Source organism: Dipodomys spectabilis, unplaced genomic scaffold, assembly GCF_019054845.1.
Source record: "Dipodomys spectabilis isolate Male_0828 unplaced genomic scaffold, ASM1905484v1 ptg000051l, whole genome shotgun sequence".
Taxonomy (NCBI): Eukaryota; Metazoa; Chordata; class Mammalia; order Rodentia; family Heteromyidae; genus Dipodomys; species Dipodomys spectabilis.
Genome location: NW_024870728.1, coordinates 7,535,272 through 7,558,666, shown reverse-complemented (window position 1 = coordinate 7,558,666; position 23,395 = coordinate 7,535,272). Strand labels below are relative to the sequence as shown.

The following is a 23,395-nucleotide window of genomic DNA, read 5'->3' as shown; positions in this document are numbered from 1 at the left end:
ATTAACCAGACACTGAATGTAGAAGGAGGAAGAGAATCCCTGGCAGAGGTAGAGCAGGAGTGAATGCAGGGAGGTGTAGGAAATTCCATGCTACAAGGAAACTATTGAAAAATCCAGAGGGCTAGAAATAAAGTTCCCCAAAGGGGACAAGACAGAGGAGGTGGGAAGAGGTAGAGGAAAGCTGAGACTCTGTCAGGTCATTACCAATGGCCTGGTGGGACCCTGGAGTGCTATGGAAAATTCCCTGGCCAGGGACTGTGAGGAACCTGGGCACTGGGCTAAGAGTGTCCAAGGCAGGAGAGTGACCTTGGGAATGTACGACAGTGACCCTGGGAATGTACCGCAGCCTGCAGCCCACATTGGTTCAAGGGCAGCCAGGGCAGAGGCAGCCTGTGCATTCACATTTAGTCTCTGTTTGAGATGCATGTCAGCCTGCTCCATATCCTCCTGGGAGTGGAGTAGTTTTGTTGTTGTTGTTGGTAGTGGTGGTGGTGGTGGTGGAGTGTGTGTGTGTGGTGGTGGAGTGTGTGTGTGTGTGTGTGTGTTTTGTGACTGGTCCTGGGGCTGGAACTCAGGGCCTGAGCACCGTCCTTTAGCTTTATTTTACACAAAGTTAGTATACTGCCACTTGAGCTACTGCTCCATGTCTGGCTTTTTGGTGATTACTGGGAGATAAGAGTCTCATGGACTTTGTTGCCCAGAGACCTTCAAACCATGTCAAATCTCGGCCTCCTGAGTATGGTACCAGTGAGACACTAGTGACAGGCTTGGGAGTGGGGTTTTTCAAGAAGGTGTGAAGGCGACTAGTTTGAGGAGATGACTTTAGACAGCAGAGGCTGTGGTCTGGGCAGAGGTAACACTAGAATCTATTGTAGTCACCTCACACCAGTGAAAGCCTTCTGGGAACTTCAGGTATCAGCTCACCCTGCAATCTGAGGGAATGTGGCATGGCACAGCCACTACAATGACATGGGATTTGTCCCTAAACCAAGAGAGAGATGTAGAATTTCTATGGGGAGGTCAACAGTTTCAGGTTTCAGGGTCTAGTATGCTAGCAATAATGTGGAAGTCAGGAAGCAAACTGGAAATGGGGTACCATGTGGTAAGTCTTAGAATCCCCAGATGCCAGTGGCTGTCTCAGAGCTCAGAAGCCACTGGAACCAGAAGGGTACTGTCAAAGAAGGCCCTCTGGGAGGTCCCCTCCAGTGCAGACAGGTCCTGGAAACTTACCAGTAGCCAAGGGCTGCCCCATGCAAATAGGAGCTTCATATTCTAGGTCTTCTAACTTTTAAGAAAAGCTATAAATTCAAGCAATGGTTCCTGATTCCTAAATATTAACTCAACTTCTGTATATAGTATTTGAGCTGACATATATAGCTACCAGTGTTAAGTGGCACAGTGCCTACTATGTGACCACAGCGGAGGCTTGTGGAACATCACAGCACAGAGAAACAATAGGACTGGGTGACTTTTCAGAGATGAGGTTCCAGAGTCGCACTTCAAAGCAGGCTTCTACCTGTACATGGAGGGAAGGATGGAGCCATGGCCAAAATAAAAAGCAACAAACACACTCAAGACAAATTCACGGTCATGATGAAATGGACAGGCGGTGGGCAGTAAAAGCAGAAATCAGTTGTGGACCTTTTGTGGGTTTTGTTTTTTTGCATAAAAGACATTATACAGGAAGTGGATTCTAACACCAGAGGCCTTGACTTGGATGTCAGTCTAGTAAAAGTTATAAGCTAAGGGTTTCATCAAAGAATCTTTGGTAGAAGAGGAGGTGGAGACAGGATCCTGGGTACCTCCAGCAAGGCCCACAGATGCCAGAGAGGCGGATGGAAAACCAGAAGCGTGAGAAAGGCTCCACAGTGTCAAGCTCAGCAGCCCTGGGAGGCAAGGTGGGCTTGGAGGACATGCAAAGGTCTTGGATGCAAAGTGCTCTCTTCTACACTGAGGACTTTGCGGCCAGCTTGGCGGAGCTGGGAAGAAAAGCAGAATTAGTTAAAGTAGCCTGTGGCAGCCACAGGCAAGATAGGGATGCAGGAAGAAGGGAAGTTAGGGCAGTTAAAAATAATGCTTAAAGAAAAAGGAAGAGTACAGTGAGGTGCTGGTGGCTCAAGCTTGTAATCTTAGCTACTTAGGAGACTGAGATCTGAGGATGGTGGTTCGAAGCTGGCCCATCGTCTATGAGACTCTTATGTCCAATGAATCACTCAAAAATTGGAAGTGGCTTCCTCAGCACCACATAATCAGGAAAAAAAAAGCCGGAAGTGGCACTGTGGCTAAAGTGGTTGAGTGCTAGCCTTAAGCACAAAGGGGCTCAGGGACAGCACCCAAGGACAGCCCTGAGTTCAAGACCTATAATTGACCAAATAATAATAATAATACTGGAAAAAAGAGTACACAAGGGGAGTCCAAAGATAAAATTAGATAGGGGAGGAAGATTCCTGAGAGGGAGGAGCCAGGATTCGGCTCTAGACATTAGTCACTGTCACAAGAAGTTCCCAATTCAGCTTCATTTTCCTTCTCTCCCTCTACCTGATTCATATTTTTTTGACTTGTGGGATTTGAACTCAAAGCCTGGATGCTATCCCTGAGCATTTTTTTCACCCAAAGCTGGTGCTCTATCACTTGAGCCACATCTTCACTCATTGCTTTTTGGTAGTTACTTGGGGATGAGTCTCATGAGCTTTCTTGCCCAGATTGGCTTTCAAATATCAATCCTGAGATCTCAGCCTCCCAAGTAGCTAAGATTACAGGCATGAGCCATTGGTTCCCTGCCTCTGTTCTTTTTTTAAAAATCTGATTGTCTGTAAGAATGATATGTCTCCAAAGAGCAATATTTATCACACATGAAAGCCTGGCAATAGCAGGTACCTAGGACTTAGAGGATGGCCAGGTCAATACAGAAAACTCTGCTCTGGGGAGGGGACACAGGACGATGTGGAGCAAGTCTGGTGACCTCTGTTTTCTCAGGGGAGTTAGCCATTATGTTACCTGCTGGACCTGAAGGGGAAAGGCACTGGGCATTCTTGTGTGGAAAAATACAATGGAGGCCCAGTTCAAAGCCGGGGCGGCAGGACCTCTGTATTAGAGATAAGATACTGGAGTTTCTGACTCCGTGTGGCAGGGATGTGGCTCAAAGGCTGTGTCATTAGGATGGTGAGGCCCCTAGATTAGGAATGATTAATGCTGCACGATCTCCATGGACTTTGAGATCAGAAAAAGGGGAAAAGCAAAGAGCTGGAGGAAAAGGACACAATGGACAACAACTCAGAGGTGTGACTGGGGACCTGATACCTCATTTCTAATTCTTCCACTTCAATCTCCCACTGGGGTTCCGTCATCCAAAGGTAGATCTGAAAGGCAAAATCCTCTGGAGACAAGTAATGGGTGTTCTTTCAAAACTGCACTAATGACAGGTACCAGTGGCTCACGCCTGTATTCCCAGCCACTCAGGATGCTGAGCTCTGAGAATCATGGTTCAAAGCCAGCCTAGGCAGGGAAGTTGGTGAAACTCTTCTCCCTAATGAACCACCAAAAAAGCCTGAAGTGGATGTGTGGGTCAAGTAGTAGAGTGGCAGCCTTGAATGAAACAGCTCAGCAGTAGGGCTCAGGCCTGAGTTCAGTCATTGGCACAGGACAGACAAAACGAGAAAAGGAAGACTAAAGGAAAGAAGCAAGAAAAGGAGAGAGGGAAGGAAGGAGGGAAAGAGAGAGGGAGGAAAGAGGGAGGGAAGAAGAGAGAGAAGGAAAGGCAACTGCACTGCATTAATAAGTGACATTCATAGGAACTAGGAATTCTCTGTATAGATTCAGTTTTTTTTAGAATGAAAGAGAGAACATCTTATGACCTTCAATAATTACCGTGTGCTCATAATTAGCTGTACAGTATTTCCAAACATTATTTTAATAAACATTCAAAACTTGAAACTGGGGGGGGGGGGAAATACATCTTTGCTTATTTAGGCTAGCACCACCAGCTGTAGAGCTTAGTAATTTTTTTTTTTGGTTAAAATTCTGCAAAAACAACAGAATTAGTAATTTAGAGACACCAATCCTGGTCCAAGTACCTTCCATTTCTAAGTGTCCTTTCCACAAACCAATTAGCAAGACTGACATTGGTTGAACTTCAGACCTAAAAATCTCCAAGATAAACCGTTCTAGAACGGTTCAGAGAAGTAAGCGGCTGCCTGTCTTAAAAAGAGGAAGACAAACCTTCACTTTTAATATCTATACATATATCTATATGTATATTTAATATTGGATGCTACCTAGAAGAATGTTCTCTACAAAAGTAGTCAGAGCAAGGTAACAGCGCATTTGGGATTTCTCCCGAGACACGGATTATATGCTGCTCATTCACATCCCCCCCCCCCCCCCAATAAAAACCTCCACTCGCATCTTCCATCGTACCTGAAGGTGGAGTGTCGCCTTATGTAACACAAGCCTTCTCTCCCGGCTCGGCGGGGGCCAGATGAAATACCTCATTCCGCCCGGAAATTCCGAGCACTTTGAGCTTACCAGTAGTCACTAACCAGTCTCCCAAGGTCCATCTCCACAGCCGAGGAGAGAGTCCAGACCGGCTCAATGGATGGATGGGGGGGGGGGGGGGAGGGACCCCGGGTGGCAGAAAGCCCAATGGAAAGCGGTCCCTGCGCCCCGCCTGTCCCCTGCGGGGCCGGTCCCCTCCCGGGCGCGCGGGCCGGGCTAACTAGTCCCGAGTCCCTGTGTCTTTCCCGGTCCAGGGCGCACGGGGAAAGTGCGGGGTGCGGGGAGCCCCGGCTCCGGATCCCGCTCACTCCTCCCGCCCCCCCCACCCCGACCCCCTCCGGATCGGCGGCAGGGACAGAAGGGCGTCTCCGGAGGGACGGGGGTCCCTCGGGGGTGCACCTGGTATCCCCAAGCTGCCAGCCGGGCGGCGGGACGCGGGAGCAGCCGGGCGCGCCCCCAGCCCCGGCCTCCGCTGCCCGAGGGAGGCGGAGAAAGTTCCCACCGCCCCGACGGGCACGCGCGGGCTCCGCTCTCCCCGCCGCGCCCCCGGGGCCGGCCGGGCGCAAGGTCGGTGGGTGCCCGGCGCCCCGCCCGCGTCCCGGGCCGCGCCCCGCCGCCGCGCGCGTACTCACCGGCCCCTCGGTCGGGTCCCCCAGGTGGCGGCAGCGCGGCCCGAGCCGGTGAGGGGAGGAAGGGGGGGAAAGGTGGGGAGGACGGAGGGCGGGCGGCGCAGGCGGCGGCCCGGGAAGGAAGAGAGGCGGCGGCGGCTGCAGACGCGGCGCAGCCGGTGCAGCCCTCAGCGCGAGCGGGGCGGCCACGGCGCGGGGGCTTTATCGCCTTCGCCGCGCCGGCCCCCGCCCCTTCCCGCCGCCCCCGCCCCGCCCGCCCGCCCGCCCCGCCCTCCCGCCGCCGCCGCCGCCGCCGCCAACGCCGCCTTTGTGTGCCAGCCCGCCGCCGCGTCCCGCGCCGGGACTCCAGGACGCCCCTACCCAGCCCGCGCGGCGCCCGGATTCCGCCCCAGGGCGCTCCCCGCCCGGGGAACGGCACCCCGAAAGCGCCGCTCCCCCACGCCTCCCTCGGCCCGAGCTGCACGTGGGGCGCCGGAGGGGTGTGGAGAGGGGGAACCCCAGCGCCCACCCGGGGGAGCCCCTCTGGGAAAGACCAGCGCGCCCCGGGACCCCCTCCCCCCCCCCCCCGCCCGCTCCTCCAGGTGATCGGGTGGAAGCCCGGACGGGCCGCCGGGGGCTTTTGCAGGGTGCCCGAGGGCCCTGCCGGATGGTGGACAGGGGGCTCCAGAAAACTGGAGGAGCGCGCGAGGTCCCGTAGTCCGGGGTCTGTCTGCAGCCCACCCCGGCCGGTGCCTCCTACAGCCGATGGGACCCACTGAGTCACGGAGGGCGAAGAAGGTCCCAAGCCAGCGGCCGATCGCGGTCCCCTTCCCCGCAGGCTCCGACGCCCCGGTCCCCTAGGCCACCGCTTCTCACGTTTCGGTGGTTGGGGACTTGAAGTGACACACTGAGTTACCTCTTTGTACCTGATGGGCCTGGGGCCCCAATACCTGTGAAGAAGACACCTCCCCCCCCCCGCCCCCCGCGCCCCATCTAGTCCGGCTGCTGCTTCCCCACCTGAGCAACTTGGAAGGTCAGCTCGCTCGTGGACTGGGCTGCGCGTGTGTCAGCGATGTTTACGGATTTGCAGGATCTGTTTACCTGCTGGCAAGAAGCCTGCCTAGTTTTCCAAACCCTTTGTCTCCTGAAATGCTCGCTCCCAGAATCTTCTGGTGACTGCCGCTCTGTGCTTTGGGTTGTAAGTCAAATGTTACCTCGGGCTGCAAGTCTTCCTGGAAGACCTGAGCGACTCACCTCCTTCCACCTGGCAGCCTTCAAAACACTCATGCTCTGACTTGATTTATCTTAGCGGCAACCGGGGTTTGAACTCAAAGAGTTCAGACGCTACCACTTGAGCCCATGCCTCCAACCTTTTTTTGCTTTGGTTATTTTTGAGATGGGGTTTTGCTTTCTACCCTGACTAGCCTGGACCGTGAGCCTGTTTACCATTCCCACTGTGGCTGGGATGGCAGGCACCAACTACCACACACAGATTTTTCTATTGAGATGGAGGCTCACAAACTTTATTTTGCCCAGATTGGCCTGGAACTGAGACTCTCGCTTGTCTCAGCTTCTTGTCTAGCTGGGACAGTAGTCATGACGTCGACGACGACGACTACTACTATTACTACTACTGCTACTATTGGTGGAGACCCGGTGTTCATGCACTTTTCTCTGGGCTGAATCAAATTCCAGTGTTCCTAATCTCTGCTTACCAAGTAGCTGGGGTTATATGCTTGAGCCACGGATGCCTGGCATAATGTTTTTTTTTTCCTTTTTGATATGTTTTGCTAGTTTTCTTCCACTCTCCCTCATTAGAATACGCTCCCAGGGAGCAGGGAAAAGAGGCCAATTCAACAGGAAATGCACTGGGAAGCTCATTGCTTTCACTGTGCAGTGACACCTACAGTAATTGCTCAATAAATGTATGTCAGCCAAAGGACTACAGATATGGACCAATGATAATTGTGCCTTTGTTAGGGAGGATGGGGCTAGAGCTGAGGAACATTTGGGGGGCTGAGGTGAGGGATGGGGGTGGGGAGGGGGAAGCTTGTTGGATTTTCTGCATCCATTTCTATCTCAATCACAGCACAAAAATTGAAATATTTAATTGAGATAGTTGTTGGGTTGCTAGGGGAAATAGTTAGGATAAATAATAAACAGGAGAGATCACTTGTATCTTCAGCCCAGATTTTGTCAGTGCTGACTTTTTTGCAAAGTTGTTATATAAAAATCATACTCAGGATGTTAGCATTGATGCAGTGATTCATATCTCACTTTGGTTAATTATTTGCAATTCTAGTGTGTGTGTGTGTGTGTGTGTGTGTGTGTGTGTGTGTATGTATGTGTGTGTGTGTGTGTGTGTGTGTGTGTGCCTGTCTTGGGGCTTGAATTTAGGGTCTGGGTGCTGTCCCTGAACTACTTTGCTCAAGGCTACCTCTCTACCACTTGAGCCACAGTTCTACTTCCAGATTTTTTTTTGTTAGTTAATGGATGGTAAGCGTCTTATGGACTTTCCTAGGCTAGCTTCAAACTGTGATCCTCAAATCTCAGCACCCTGAGTAGCTAGGATTACAAGCATGAGCCACCAGTACCTAACAATTCTAAATTTTTCTTTAAGGAAAGTTACTCTTAGTTAAAAAAAAGTTTTCAGAGGAATGTACACACATTATTTTAACGGATTTCAGTCTCTTATCTGGAAGCCAGTGTTTTCCAGGGAGGAAAAGAAGAACAAAAAAGAACAAGAAGAAACCAAAAATCAAAAACACAAACAACAAGAACACCAACCCTCTTCCAGTCCAAAAGACAAAACCTTGTTTTCCTATTTAGAAGTAAACAAGGTCTAAGCTCATTATAAAAGAATGTGCAGAAATGTGTAGGAGTTGCCGCTTGTTTATGTTGTCCTGACCAGTCACTTCCCTGTTCTCCTCCACACCATCAAAGGAACAGTTTGAGCAATACTGTACGTGACTTGTCAATTCTGAAATCAGACAGGATGCAGGGTTAACGAATACGCTAAAGTAAGCCCAGACACAAATGTCCCTTTCTCTCTTCTTGGCCATTGGGTGAGGATCTCCCAAAGGAAAGGACTGGAAACACAAAGCCTCCTTCTGCAGAGGAGACATGCTGGGAATACCAACGATGCTTGCTTCTTCCTGAGTGTGCGTGTGGCTGGTGCTGGTGGTTTTTCTGCTGCCCACAGAGGACAGCACCAGAAACCCAGACTACACATTCCTTCACATGGACACCAGGAGGCACTTTGGCCCAGAGAAGATGAGCACCTTACCATAGCTGTTGGCCATTAGCAGGAAGTGACTCTCTCATATAGTTGGCCCTTTTTACAATTTCTTTCTCCTATCTATTTCCAACCTGGCATTTCTTTTCTGTTTCTACTTTGGTTTTGTTGGTGAGTCTAAGTCATTTCACACACCTACCTGGCTCTTGGGTATTTAATTTTAGCTTTCAATTGTGGGGCTGGCCTTAATCTGTAGATACAAGTTGAAATTGTTTATTCCTTAAAAAAAAAAAATTAAAGTGGCCTGGCATCCAGCCAGCTCTAGCCAGACTCTGAGTTTGGCTTTGTGTTCATAAGCTGCAGTTGAGAGAAATGCAAGAAATGCCCAAACAGAAGAAAACAAGTGATCTATTTAGTCTCATTTCCTCTCTTGGAACATATCCAGTGTTGAGTGTCTTGGAATAAATGTAACCCCCTTGCACCCCAGCTCCCCTGCTCCCCCATGTGCTAAAACAGAGTGATCTTGTGTTTATATAAAAAGTGCCCTTAGCTCCCAATGGGGTGATGATGTTTTGTCTGTAAGGCAGACAGACATGATGATAACAGAGGACTTCGTTATCACTAGTTTCGCTCCTATCTTCCCACCAGTTAAAAGATAACTGCACCTAAACGACTTATAACACAACCTTAGAGATATGAATGCTGTTTTGTAGGTAGGATTACCTCAGCCTAGGACACTGAGTGGTGATAATAGTACCCTTGTACAGTTAACTTTCTGCAATTGTTGTGCTGTTGTTTTATTCTTGCTGTTTTGTTGGTTTATCTTTGTTTAGCTCATAGAAGACTTTGCTTTAAAGTTGCCTTTCAAATAAATCCAATTTCCTCTTTCTGTAATTTCTGAAACGGATTAAACCCCACAGCATCGATTTGTTCCTTCCTATTGTTGACTTTTCACCAAGAGCTTCAGAGAAAAGACATTAGTAAGTGCTAGGTTGCTTATTATTCTCTTTATAATTGACCAAATAGGATGGAATGCCTAGGTTCTGAGAACCATTGTGGTACTGAATCCTTCAAACAATCCAGAACTTCTTAACCACCGCACAATGGATACTGCCTGTCTGCTTCCATGAGTCTCTTTAGCCCGTCTTCTTGGCCTCACGGTTCAGCTCTCTTTCCTCTCTCCCATGTTCTGCCTCCAGCATTCTCTTTCAAAAGTTACCAGCAACTTCCAATGTCCTAGTAGTATTTCATCATTTGTTTGTATGTGCTAGTACTGAGGCTTGAACACAGGGTCTGGGCTGTTTTCTTTTTCTTTTTTTAATTTTAATTAAGTTTTTTATTGTGAGAATACTGTACAAAGAGGTTACAGTTACATGAGCAAGGTAATGAGTACATTTCTTATCTAGCATTGTTGCCTCCTCCTTTGCTTTTCCCCTACCACCCCTTCCCTCCCACCTCCTCAGCTACACTCCCCCTTCTCCTCTCCCCCCTGTAAAGTTCATTTTTCGACATAGAGTCTTGTACATCTCACTGTTGCAATGGGTCAGTCTGTATCCCTGTTTAAACAATTAGTTTTTTTCCCTTCCCCTCCCCAAATTATACCAACATCAAATACAGTGAAAACAGGGGTGATGTTTTCTCTTAGCTTTTTCTGTTTAATACAACCACCTGAACTACAGCTCCACCTCTGACTTTTTAGTGTTTAATTGCAGGCAAGAATCTCACAAATTTTCTTAACGGGGCTGCCTTTGGAGTATATTCCTCAGCTCTTTGGAGTGGCTAGGATTGCAGCCATGAGCCACTGGCTCCAGGGTTATTTCATCTTTTTTTTTTTTTTTTTATCATCACCTTTGACCCTTTGACAGTATTGAGCCCTTGAATTCTGCATTTGTTTTTCCTAATGATTGAACTCAAGGCTTCATGAGTGCTAAGCAAATGCCTTCCCACTGGAGCCACACCTCCATCCCTTCTTTAGCATTGATTCTTACTTGATGCCCAGCCAATTTGGGCTTTGAGTCTTCTCCTCCTGCTTCCCTGTGCGGCTGGGGATGGCAGCGCACACCACTGTACCAAGCTGTTGCCTTCCCCATGTGGCTGGGATAACGGGCCCATGCCACCACGTCCAGCCATTGAATCAGATGGAGTTTCATGAACTGCCTAGGCTGGTCTTGAACCATGATCCTCCAGTTTCTGCCAGCTATGTAATTAGGATTACAGGCTTGAGTTACTTGTGCCCAGCTCTGCCCATGTTTTAAACTCTTTGGCCAATCTCTCTCTTCAGCTCACCTTATCCTTTCTTCTTCTAATCTTCCCCCAGCTCCCTTTTCTGCACTTTCTCCCAGTGGAATTGATCAATTTGTGGCCAGCCAGCACTGAGTCTAGCAGAACCACGTCTCTTGTTCAGTGTACTGTCTATCTTATGGGGAGCCGAGGTCAGGATGTCCTTACTTCCTCCAGTTAAGCACATTGCCTTGAGGCCAAAGCCTGCACTACATGTCTACATCCAAGGTAAGGTGGGACTTTATAGTACAGAAAGATTAGACTATTTTATTATACAGAGAGATTGATAAGGACTGAGAGAAAAATCAACTCACATTAGAGAGTTGGGGTTCCAACATAGGAATTTTTGGAAGACACAATTGACTTCCTAATAAAAGTGGCAAGATCACATTTCACAGGCGTATCCAGGATGGGGAGAGAATGCTATGCTATGGTTATTTATGTTTTAACATCTGCCTCATTGTCTCCATCTTTATCTTTTGTAACTTTCCCCTTTCAGCCCAATCTGTCTGCATTATCAAGTATAAGCTGCTTATTTCTGTCACATCTGCCTTGGATATAAACATTTAGTGTAGATGTTAACCTCCAGGCAATGTGCTCTGTATGTCTTTTTGATTTTGCAAAGTGTCTTGCACAGAGAAGGGCCATAGTGTTTACTGGGTGAATGAAAAGTGCAACAGACTGACTATTCTGAAAGAGGACAGCCACTAAGACCACACTGAGTTTGCCCCTGAGAAGTTTGCAGGCTTGCTTCTTCTTTCATGTATTCTGTAAAATATTGAGTCATGGGAAAAAAAAAAGACCAGAAGACCAGACACAGGAAGCCAGAACACCAGGAGAGTCCGAAGACCTGGACTCTCATTCTCTTTCTATTGCTTCATTGTGATCATGGGGCAACCATTTGACTGCTCTGGGCTATAGTTTCCCTATGTATAAAAGAGGACAGATAGAATACCTTTGACAATGTTAGAGAGCGAGGTGAAGCACAGTGTAATCTCCAAAGGATTCTTACTATTGTTAATTCAGAAACACACAATTGATCTTCATGGATCCAGCTTGATTCCTTGCTGGTTCTACTCTATTCTGACTACTGTGGTTTGAATGTTTGTCACCTCTTAAAATTTACAAGCTGAATTCTAATCCTCAATGAATCTTTGAGGAGAAGGAGCTTTGGGGGGAATAGATTAAGTCATGAGGGCACCTCATAAATGGAATAGTGCTCTTATAAAAGAGGCCAGGAAGTACTCAAGTTCTAGGCCAGCCTGGACCACACTGTAAGGTCCTGTGAAAACAAAGCCTGAGTGAGATCCTTAACCCTTCTACCTCATGACGATACAGCCACGTTGGTCATCTAAGAGCCAGGAAATGGGCTCCGGCCAGACACTGAATCTGCTGGTTCCCTGATCTTGGATTTACAATCCTTCAGAATTATGAGAAATGAATTTCTAGTCATAGTAAGTCACCCCGACCAAGATATTTTGTTATAGCACCCCAAACCTATCCTCTGGTGTACCTCCTGTAGTGCCTGACATGTAGTAGAACAATAAATGATAGTATTTATTATAGTTTTCCTCCCAGGCCTTCTTGACAAGTACTGGGAATGAAAAGTGAAAACAACATGTCTGGAATTTCTAGTTCTTCATAGAAGGAAAGGATTTTTTCTCTCTTGTAGCCTCTTAACTTCATGCCAGCATAGGAAAGCTTTCTAGGAGTGTAAGGTGGTCTCCAAAGGGCAGATCCCCACATCACCAAAGCTTGTTTGGATTGTACAGTAAGGCAATGTAATTCCCAAGCTGCCTCTGAGTGAAGAAAAATAATCCTACTCTTAAGGTGACCCGTAGAACTCATGGGCCACTTTGGCAGCGCTAGCCGGTTCCCAGGTGGGGATCTCATGGGGGCTATGCCACTGTGGATCACTGGTTCTCACTTTTCCTGTCTCTATTGTGACAAAGGACCCTGGGTCTCACATCCTGTTGTCTCTTACCACCTCTACTAGTACACAATTTTGAATTTAATAAGGATAACAATGCCTTCATGTTTCTGATACCCTGAAGAATAATTTGTTTTTGATTAAAGAGTAGAAACCAATTATTCAGTTATAACCAAACATAGAGAGCCATGGCCACTTGCAAGGCAATTGCTCCATAAAGGGCCATTAGGGGCCTCTTTTAACTTCTACGGCCTATACTTTGAAGATTTCTGCCTTAAAGGGTCTAAAAATAAGCAATTAGGTGGCAAAGAGGCCTATTGACCAGCTGTGCCTATGAACACAATTATTACCCATGTCATCTTATCATTGGATATATAGCCAACAAGTTCTAGAATAAAAAAGGTATCTTACAGATCACCCAGCCCAGTGATTTTTTTTTTTTGCTCAAGGTAATGTACAGAGAAATTACAGTTGCATAAATAAGGTAATAAGTACATTTCGTGTCAAACTTATTACCCCTTCCCTCATTTTTCTCTTTTTTAAATAAGTTTTTTATAGTAAAAATATTGTACAGAGGGGTTACAGTTACACGAGCAAGGTAATGAGTACATTTCCTATCAAGCATTGTTTCCTCCTCCTTTGTTTTTCCCCTACCACCCCTTCCCTCCCATTTCCACAACTACACTCCCTCCCCACCTAAATTGTAAGATTTGTTTTTCAACATAGTGTCTTCTACATCCCATTGTTACAATGAGTCTACCTATATCCCTATTTAAACATTTGGTTTTTTTTTTCCCCTTCCCTCCCCAAATTATTCCAACATCAAATACAGTGAAAACAGGGGTTTTACCATGGGGGAGGAACATACAAAGAAACAAAAAAATCAAATGATATATTATAAATACATTAGAAACAATAGCAAGAAAGAAAAAACCACTTGGGGTTCATTTCACTTAACATCATCTTATCTGGTCATATGTACAAAGCTTTTGACCTTTTCTGCTTGTCCCAGCATAAACTAGTTATTGCAAATATGGGAAACCATGGGACCTTTGTTTCTTTGACCTGGCTTACTTCACTTAATATAATTTTTTCCAACTCTTTCCATTTCCTAACAAAGGGGAGATGTTATTTTTTTCTGATAGAGGCATAGAATTCCATTGTACATACACATATATATGAATATATATATATATATAATATAATATACATCACATTTTCTTGATCCATTCGTCTACGGACGGCATCTGGGCTGGTTCCATATCTTAGCTATGGTAAATAATGCTGCAATAAGCATAGTTGTGCTGGTAGCTTTAGTATGGTCTTGTTTGTGATCATTTGGGTAAATGCCCCAAAGTGGGATTGCTGGGTCATAGGGGAGCTCTATGTGGAGTCTTTTGAGGAGCCTCCATACTGCTTTCCATCCTTCATTTTTCTCCTACTTTCCCTTCCCCCACCCCCAAGTACAGATCATTTCCAACATACTGACCTTGAGTATATCGCTGTTGCATTGGTTTCCCCCTCATCCTTTGTCTCACCATTCTGTTGTTCCCCTTCCCCTCCCTAATTCAAATAAATGTGTATACAACACCAGGGTATCAAAATCAAATACAGGGACAACAGGGGATATACCGTGGGGGGAAGAACATACAAAAGAATCAAAAAAATCACATAGTACATTAAAAACAACAACAACAAAGGAAAACCTCTTGTGTCCATGTCTTGGAGTTTGTTTTGCTTAGTGTCATCTTATATGGTCATATGTACATAGCTATTGAGCTATTCTGCTCATCTGATAAGATTATCCTAGATGTATACTAATTATTGCAAATAAGGGAAACCATGGGACGTATGTTTCTTTCGATCTGGCTTACTTCACTCAATATGATTTTTTCCCCAGGCTTGCTCATTTAGCATCCCTCTGAATCTGATTTTTTTTTAAAAACAAGGCTACCCAGTGACACTCATGAATACTAATTTAAACACTGCCCCTGCTTATAAAGATGTACTCCTTGGACCATCCATATGGATATCACTTAGAAGCTTGTTGGTGATGCAGAATCTCAGGTCCTATCAGATCTCCTGCATCAGAAACTACTGTTTAACAAGATGCCCCATGACTCATACCAACACTAAGGTGTAAGAAGAACTGACTTTCTTACTATACACAGTATATAGTATACTTTATAGTATACTTTCTTACTAGACACAGTAGCTGGGGTCTAAGAATCAGTCTTTACTTGTTCCCCAAACACCTCAGCCAACCAGGAGAGAATATGAATAACAAGGTAAGAGTCTATGTTCCAAGCTAGATAGACTGGTACTCAATCAAAGCTCTGCCTTTTGCCTGCTGGAAATGTTAGGTCATTCTCGGGACTATCTCTAAGTTCACATTATTGTTGCTGAAAGAGCTGTAAGACTACCTCCTAGGCTCATTGAGAAGGGGAAATGAAAGTATGTAAAAAGCATCTGGAAAACTTTCCATCAGCAGCGGTTCTGACCATTATTCTAACTTAGATTTCTGGGCTCTGTGCTACCTCCTAAGTGCTTCACGCTGCATGCAAGAAATGGGAACTAGTGCTTTCGATAGAGCTGGTCTTTTGGAGGCTATTATATCTAGTTTCGATTGTGTGGTTTGAAAGAATGAGGACAAAGGAGGGGGCCTACAAGGGAAGCAAACAGACTGTGCTACAGCAGTGAGGTTTCCCATGAGTCCTGCCTTTCCCATCCTTGCTTGGCTTTTCCATGATGACCAGCAGAACCAATCAGTGATCAAGGGAGCATGTAGGTGGGTGAGGCTTCTGACTCCGGAAGGTTCCTCTGCTCCCTTTTCATGCTTCCCCGTCTCTGGCCCTCAGTATTCTCATGCAGGCTCCTGCAAAGCCCCATCCATCATTGCTGGGCCTTCATCCTAGCTATCCATAATCCCCCGTCCCAAGTCTGCCTCATCCCAGAAGACTGACCAGCTCAGGTGAGAAACTACTTTTAAAACTGGTTTCACTTCATTAAAGCAAGTGTGCATAGTAATGGAATCCTTTCTCATGCCTTAAGCTGTAAAGAATGAATAATGTATGGTTCCGTGGGCAGATGATTTTTTGGGCAATGGAGGGTATAGGCCCTGGGGTTTGAACTCCAGGTCTTGCACTCTTCATTGGTTTTTCTGTTCACGCTAGCACTGTGCCACTTGAGCTCTACTTCTGGCTTTTGCCAGTCAAGTGGAGATAAACATCTTTAGGATTTGTCTAACTTCAAACCACAATTCTCAGATCTCAGCCTCCCGAGTAGCTGGGACTACAGGAGTAAGCCACTAACAGCCAGCTGTAGATGATTTTGAATGGAGTGGCAATGGGATCCTTTTTAGCATTCTTCAAACCCTACCACTTTGGGCAAATAACCAGAGCCATTTTCCATTAAATACTTTCTGGACTCTTCTTCCTCATTCTTTTCCTTCTACTTTATCACCTTACAAACTTGTAGCCTTAGCAGCTTCAGAACCCAGACTGGGTTGGAATTAAGACTTGCTGCCATTCACTCTGTAACAATGACAGGTTGTTGAACTCCATACTGTCTAGCTTAGCTGACCTATAAAATGGGTTGAGCACCCTAGCTATTTTGTCAGGTTGTTTGTGAGGTTGGGATGCATTGATTTTCATTCCATGTTTGAAGACTACCTGGTACAGGATGAGCCACGTGTGAGTTCTTGTCACGGTGAGCCAGGCACCATGCTGAGTTCTGTGGGGCCCACAGATGATCAATCCCATTGCTATTCATGGAGATTTGAGAGGAATGGAAACAGAAAATAAGGACTGAGCAAGGTACGCAGGGATGTGCCTGAACTTGGTGATCCTAGCTATTCAGGAGGCTGAGATCTGAGGATCACAGTTTAAAGCCAGCCCTGGCAGGAAAGTCTGTGAGACTCTTACCTCCAACAAACTACTCAGAAAAAAGCTGAAAGTGTTTCTGTGGCTCAAATGGTGGAGCCATTTAAACACCTGGAGGTGGGTGGTATATTCAATTTTATGCTTCCTAGCCACTAGAGTATAAGATAAGTTGTTTAGGAGAAACATGATTATCTAAAAGGTAGCTCTTGTGGATCTTCAGGTAGGTGGCTCTGTTACATGCCAACAAATAGCAGATCCATGTTATAATGTTATAAGATGCCTTATGACAAGTTGATGGCACTGTACCAAAGCCCAGTCACAAAGTTCTGTAATAGAGTGAAGGTGGGCAGCAACTCCATGGATTACAGGTGCCAGCCAGTCCACTCTTCAGTATTGTTGCCTGCTCCAGGAGAAATTTTAGAGCACTGCTTCCCAACCTTCTTTTCTTGTCTTTTTTTTTTTTCAGCTAGAGTTGAAAAGGACAAACTTTGTATTTCGAAATAATGTTAGGTTTACAAAAAAGTTGCAAGGATATTATAGACAGTCCATCATATATCTATCACAAATTAGAAAAGACCTTTGGGAGCCTACCACTCACTGAACCTCAGACATTATTTGGACGTCTCCAGTTTTCCCTTTCATGTCTTCTTTCAGTTTTAGGGTCCCATCAAAGATATCTGTTGCATGTAGTCATTATGCCTTTCATCTTCTGTGGTCTGTTCTTCATGATCTCAACAGTGGGAAAGAGTCAATCATTTTGAAGCATACCTGTCATCACCATGTGTCACCTTGATGTTTTGTCATGATTTGATTGCGATTATGGGACTTGGGGAAGCAGACCTCTGAGATGAGGACCTTACCTCTTCTTATCACATCATTGCAAGTTGACTCAGTGGTAATCTGACACATCATTCCCCAGGGAAGCTGAACTGGATCATTTGGTAAAGGCAGTGGTTGCCATGTTTCTTCACTGTGAAGTTACTATTTCTCCCCTTCCTATCCTCAAGATTTTTTGTTTTTGTTTTTGTTTAATTTTTGTTTTTGGCCAATCCTGGGGCTTGAACTCAGGGCCTGGGTGCTGTCCCTGAGCCTCTTTGTGTTCAAGGCTAGCGCTCTACCACTTCAGCCATTTCCAGCTTTTTCTGAGTAGTTTATTGAAGATAAGAGTCTCACGGACTTTCCTGCCCAGGCTGGCTTTGAACAGCAATCCTCAGATCTCAGCCTCCTGAGTACCTAGGATTACAGGCGTGAGACACCAGTGCTAGGCTTATCCTCAAGTTTTGGATACGTATTTCTAAGCCTAACTCACAGGTAAGGAGGGTGAGCTTCCCCTTCTTGAGGTGGGAATATTTATTTACATTAAATGGACTTCTTATCTCTTTTCTATTTAATTCGGTTGTGTATTTTCTTAATTTAATTTTACTGTCAAGGTGATGTACAGAGGGATTACAGTTACATACATAAGGTAGTTAGTGAGTACATTTCTTGTTGAACATTGTTACCCCCCCTCTCCATTTTCTTCTACTTTCCCTTCCCCCAGTGTCCCTCCCCCAAGTTGTACAGTTCATTACAGTTCATTTCCAACATATTGTCTAGTGAGTATCGCTGTTGCATTGGTTCACCCTTTGTCCATTGCTCACCATTCTGTTGCTCCCCTTCCCTTCTCTAACTCAGAAAAATGTATATACAATACACAAGGTACCAAAATCAAATACAGTGACAACAAGGGATAAACCGTAGGGGTGGAAAAGAGAAGCAAAAACAAAAGCAAAAAGAAATAACTTCACATAGTACATTAAAAACAACAACAACAAAGAAAAAGCTCTTGTTTCCATCTGTTGGAATTCATTTTGCTTAGCATCATCTTTTATGGCTGCATTTACATAGTTTTTGAGCTATTGTGATCCTCCTCCAGGACTATCCTAGACAGATACTAATTATTTATTATACTAATTAGGCATATACTAATTATAAATACACAATGGAATTCTATGCTTCCATCAGGAAGAATGACATCGCCCTATTTGTAAGGAAATGAAAAGACTTGGAAAATTCATATAAAGTAAATAAAGTAAGTCAGACCCAAAGAAATGTAGACTCCATGGTTTCAGGTGTTTATTTATAGCAACAAGAAATCTTGTGCATTTATTTCATACTTTAGATCATAATAAATCAATGTAATGCTATTCATCTTGTTGTTCAGAAATTTCCAGCTTTGCCCATTATCTTTTTTGTTGTTGTCGTTGTTGTTGGTCATGGGACTTGAATGCTGGGCCTGGGCACTGTCCCTCAGCTCTTCAGTTCAGGAAGCACTCTACCACTTGAGCCACAGTGCCACTTCTGGTCTTACAGACTTTCTGCCTGGGCTGACTTTTGAACCGTGATCCTTAGATCTCAGTCTCCTGAGAAGCTAGGATTACAAGTGTGAACCACCAGCTCTGCCCATGTCTCTTTGACATGTTCTCACACTCTTGTCTTTGATGACTCTCTTGATTTCTGGAATTATGACATGTTCCAGAACATCTTATATTATCATGTATTAATGTCTTATATTATCTCTACTTCACCTTCAACCATGAAACCTTGGGTCCTTTTATTGGAGAAAGTGTTTCAAAACCACATTGTAGACCCAGTGTGTGCTTGCTTCTACTGAGGTATGGAACAATTTTGAACATTAAAGTTTTGATGGATGTATTATGTGGCTACATATGAAATGATGCACATCCTCTCCCTTTATCCCTTGTCTCTCCTAAAGATGTAATTTGATTTACTCACGGGGAAAGTGTTTGTGTATTCTATTAGAGAGGTGGTGATATTTTATGCTTACTGTTTTTTAAAATTGTTTTGTTTTGTCTTTTTGTGACAGGTTCTCTCCGTGTTGCTTACACTGGCTCCAAACTCACAATCCTAGAAAAGCGATCAAGGGAAGAAGTGGAGCATTGAATACTGAAGAGGCTTGACAGAGCCCAGATGACATTGGATAGATCTTGGAGACCAGAGTAAGGAATTTTCCCCCGTGCTGTCCAAAAAGGAAAAAAAAAGAAGGTATACAATAAACGGCTTCAGTCAGAAAAACAAGCTACTACAGCCTGCTTAGTTAATTCTGGGTATTTTTCAGCCTTGTTCTAATGTTGCAGTATTGTATTCAGATGCAAAACACAATCCATACATTGAAATTCCAAGATAGTTTTATCACCACGCATGCCTTGAGAGAAAATCATTGGCAGAGAGTATTTGAAGTCACTCACATTCTGTTCCCTCCTCTACATTTTCCTTCTTTTTGGGGGGGGGGGTGCGGTCCAGTCATGGGGCCTGAACTCTGTGCCGGGGCGCTGTCCCTCAGCTCTTCAGCTCAGGGCTAGCACTCTATCACTTGAGCCACAGCACCACTTCCAGCTTTTTTCTTTTTGCTTATGTGGTGCTGAGTGTTAGGTTTTTAAAAAGAGGTAGCCGAGTAAGAACAGCATCACTCACGTGGTATTCAGGTAAGGGGTAGGCTTATTCAGTAGACCTGCTGGGACCAGGCAAGGTTGGCACTCCACGTGGCTGGGAAAGGCCTGGAAATGAGAGAGAGAGCTGGGGAAGAGAGGAAAGAGAGAGAGGAAAGAGCTAGAGCAGAGAGAAAGTAGAGAGAGCTAGAAAAGAGCAGAGAGAGCGTCTGGACCTGGGCCTTATCTAGGGTATGGGCGGAGGAAGGTGTGGCCACATCAAATTCAGATGTGACCTCAGCCGATGCAGATGTGACCTGTTCCAGGTGTCCCAGTTGCCTAGGTAACGCAGGTACTGGGTGGAGACTTTTCTGCGAGGAGGGTGGAGTCTGCTGGCCATCCAGGAGCGGACCTTACACTGAGGAATCGAACTCAGGGCCTCAGGCATGCAAGGCAAGCGCTCTACCACTGAGCCAACTTCCCAGCCCCCTCCTCTACATTTTCCAGCTTTCTTTGAAGTTTGATCGAGGACATGGCAGGGTTTTGATGGTACTGAGGTAAGTCACTTTCCATCTGTTTCTGAAAACTTTCTGTATGATTCATTGAGCTTTGATGACCTTGGAGGTTATCTTTCTGAGTGTCTTATTGTAAGATAGAGATAATTTGTAACTGTGGACTTTGGGTGAGTGGAAAATAAAATCACTTCAATTTTTTAAACTGTAGTTTTATTTCTCATTAAGGATCCAAACCTAAAATGTTAATCTAGTAATGGCTATTTGCAATGTCATTTTTCCCAATCATGAGATCCAGTGGTTATTTCATGAATTTAGGTCAAAGTAAGAAATAAGCAGCCAAAACAAACAACCAAGTACCTTCCCTAAACAAAAAGCATCATTCAACCAATGAGACATGACTTTCTATTCATTCTGTTACCAACTGCAATGTAAGAAGCCTTAGGAAAATAAAGCCTAGATAGCCAGTGCTATTTGAAAACAGCTTCAGTATACTTTTCTGAGGTGCAACTTGCAGTGAAACTAGGCTGTTCACTCCCACAGCTCTACAACCCCCGTGACGGTGGCAAAGCAATGACAGAAATGTCGAATCTGTAGAGAAACATCAAATGGATGACTCCACTGAGATCTTCAAATACAGAATGCTTTAGAAACAGAGATGTAAGTCATATCTTGGGCTCCTCCTGAGTAGATGTTATATTTGGTGTGCTTGAACTAGTATTGTGTACATGTTAACGTGTGTTAGGGTCTTAGAGCTAGAAAAATGGCATCAAGGGAGGAGACCAACAGCCCAAAGTGCTCCAAACAGTGGGCAAGAAAATACCAAGGACTCCTGTTCTTTTTCTTAAATTATTTTTATTTGGGGGGGGGGATTAAATGATACACTTAAAAAAGAGTACCCATTAATCATCAAGCTACTTTTCTACCTTAGCCCCAGTTCTGTATATAGATTTTACTTTAAAAATGTGTGTGTGTGTGTGTGTGCGTGAGCGTGCTTGTGTGTGTGCATTGGGGCTTGAACTTGAGCCTCAGGATCTCTCTCTCACCACTAGAGCCATGTCTCTGCTTCCAGTGTTTTGCTGGTTATTTGGAGATAAGAATATCACAGTTTTATCAGGCTGCCTTTGATCTTCTTTGGTCCATATTAGTCTCATGAGTAGCTAGGATAAATAGGTGTGAGCCACTAATGTTCAGCTCAAAATGGTTATTATATGTATTTTATCTTTTCCAATTTATTGTTTTAAAGGATGCAAATTTATTGTATACTGAGTGATACCTTGATTCATGTACATAGTATGTAATGATCAAGTTAGGGCAGTTAGCATTTCCATCTCCTTTAATAATATTTTTGAAATTTTTGGTAACACACAAGTGCAATCATTGCACTTATTTGCGATATTTCAATGCATGTATACAATTGGTACTGATCAAATAGGTTCATTAGCATTTGCAACACCTTGTTAATACTTTGTATTTGGAACATTTGAGTGCATCCTTGGAGGGCAGAGAAGGAGGGAGGAAAGGAAGCAGCAGAAGCCAACTGCATCGGGGGAAGGAGATCAGAACTCTCTTGTTGAGAGACTATCCCAATTAAATTTGCATTTTCATTTGCATTCTAGCTGTAAGGTGTCTGACTGTGAGGTAGTCAAGGCCATGGGCTGGAGGCCACTGGAAGTTTGGGCTGATGTGATGCAGACAGCATGGACTACTTGACTAAGTGCAATGATGGTGAGCACAAAATCCAGGAGGCCATGCTCATAATTGCACTGAGGAAGGGCGGGTGAGGGAGGGAGTCTGACCCAAGCTACGGGTCTGATGTTTTGGGAAATGCACATTTAAAGATTCTCATGCAAGTTTGGGTGACTCATCATTGTGCATCCTCCAAACCCATCCTCAGCCCTGAGGTTCCCAGTCCTGGTTCTAGAGGAATCATCCTAGGGCTGTGGGTGTCCTGTGACTTCATAGCACTGTGGCCAGGTCGAGGCTATTCTTTGCAAGAATTGCTAGAAGGGATTCAGCATTGCCCCATATAAGTGACGCTATTCTCTTTAACAGTCAAGTGCCTGAGAACAGAGTCACTGCTGCATGGACAGGGCCTAAAGCGGGCAGCCACAAAGAAGCCTCTGCTTCCTGACTGCTGTGATTGGAGCTATTCTAACCTTTCCTCCATGATGGACTGAAACCCCTCCAAAAACCATTCAGCGTATGGGAGAAAGCATGCTGTATTGGTCTTTCTGAATCTAACTTAATTTGCTTAGCACAATGGCCTCTACTGGGTTGAGGGACAAGATTCAGCTCACTGGAGAAAGGGGTAGAAGGACTCTGAGCAGGTTTTTTTTTGGGTTCTGGCCCATCAGGGAATGGAGGAGTCATCAGGAATCAGGCACATGATTGTTGATGGTGAATGGAGCTGAGGCTCCTGGACAGAACACATAGGGAGCTAAGGAATTCTATGGTGTTTTTGTTTTGCTTTGTTTTGTTTTAATCTAGACTCATGACTGACTATGGAATATGGCCTTAGGGTTGGAGGCTGCTGCTGGATTCTTAGGCTTGCCTCTCATTGGCACAAAGCCTCCCTTGGTCTCATCAGGCAACAGCAGGTCTCTGTCTTTATAATGGGCAAAGGGGTTCCTGCTGAGATTTGAGACCAAAGCCCACAGGCTTTACTGGATTCCCCCCGGGCCACTGCCCCCTCTCCCACTTTCCCCTTCACACTGCAGGAGCTGTCCACTTTACTGAGGATTCTTCCTCCACTGCCAGCATTGGATATCATTGCCCATGTGAATACAGTATTTATTCCGGGCCCTGGAGCTAGACCACTTGGTCTGACTTCTGCTCTGAAGCTTCCTGTACGTGTAGTTCCTGAATACATTTCTTTACCCTCTAATATCTAATTTCTTCATCTGTAGCCAAGAAAAATAGCTCTAAAGTGAAGACAAGAAAATGAAATGAGATCATGCGTGTAAAGCATTTGATGTAAGGTATAGCACCTATAATTACTGGATGCAGTTGGGGGCTGGTCTTATA

The 23,395-nt window shown here is 45.2% G+C and overlaps 1 protein-coding gene across 1 annotated transcript in view; it reads right to left on the bottom strand.

Annotated features, from left to right (window-relative positions):
* The window catches only part of Serpine2 (serpin family E member 2), a 67,657-nt gene extending 62,378 nt beyond the window's left edge, over positions 1-5,279 (bottom strand). The window contains exon 1 of the mRNA XM_042679251.1: positions 5,127-5,279. The gene's annotated coding sequence lies outside the window, so the exon portion shown is untranslated. The remainder of the gene's footprint in view (positions 1-5,126) is intronic.
* Positions 5,280-23,395: the final 18,116 nt, after the last annotated feature.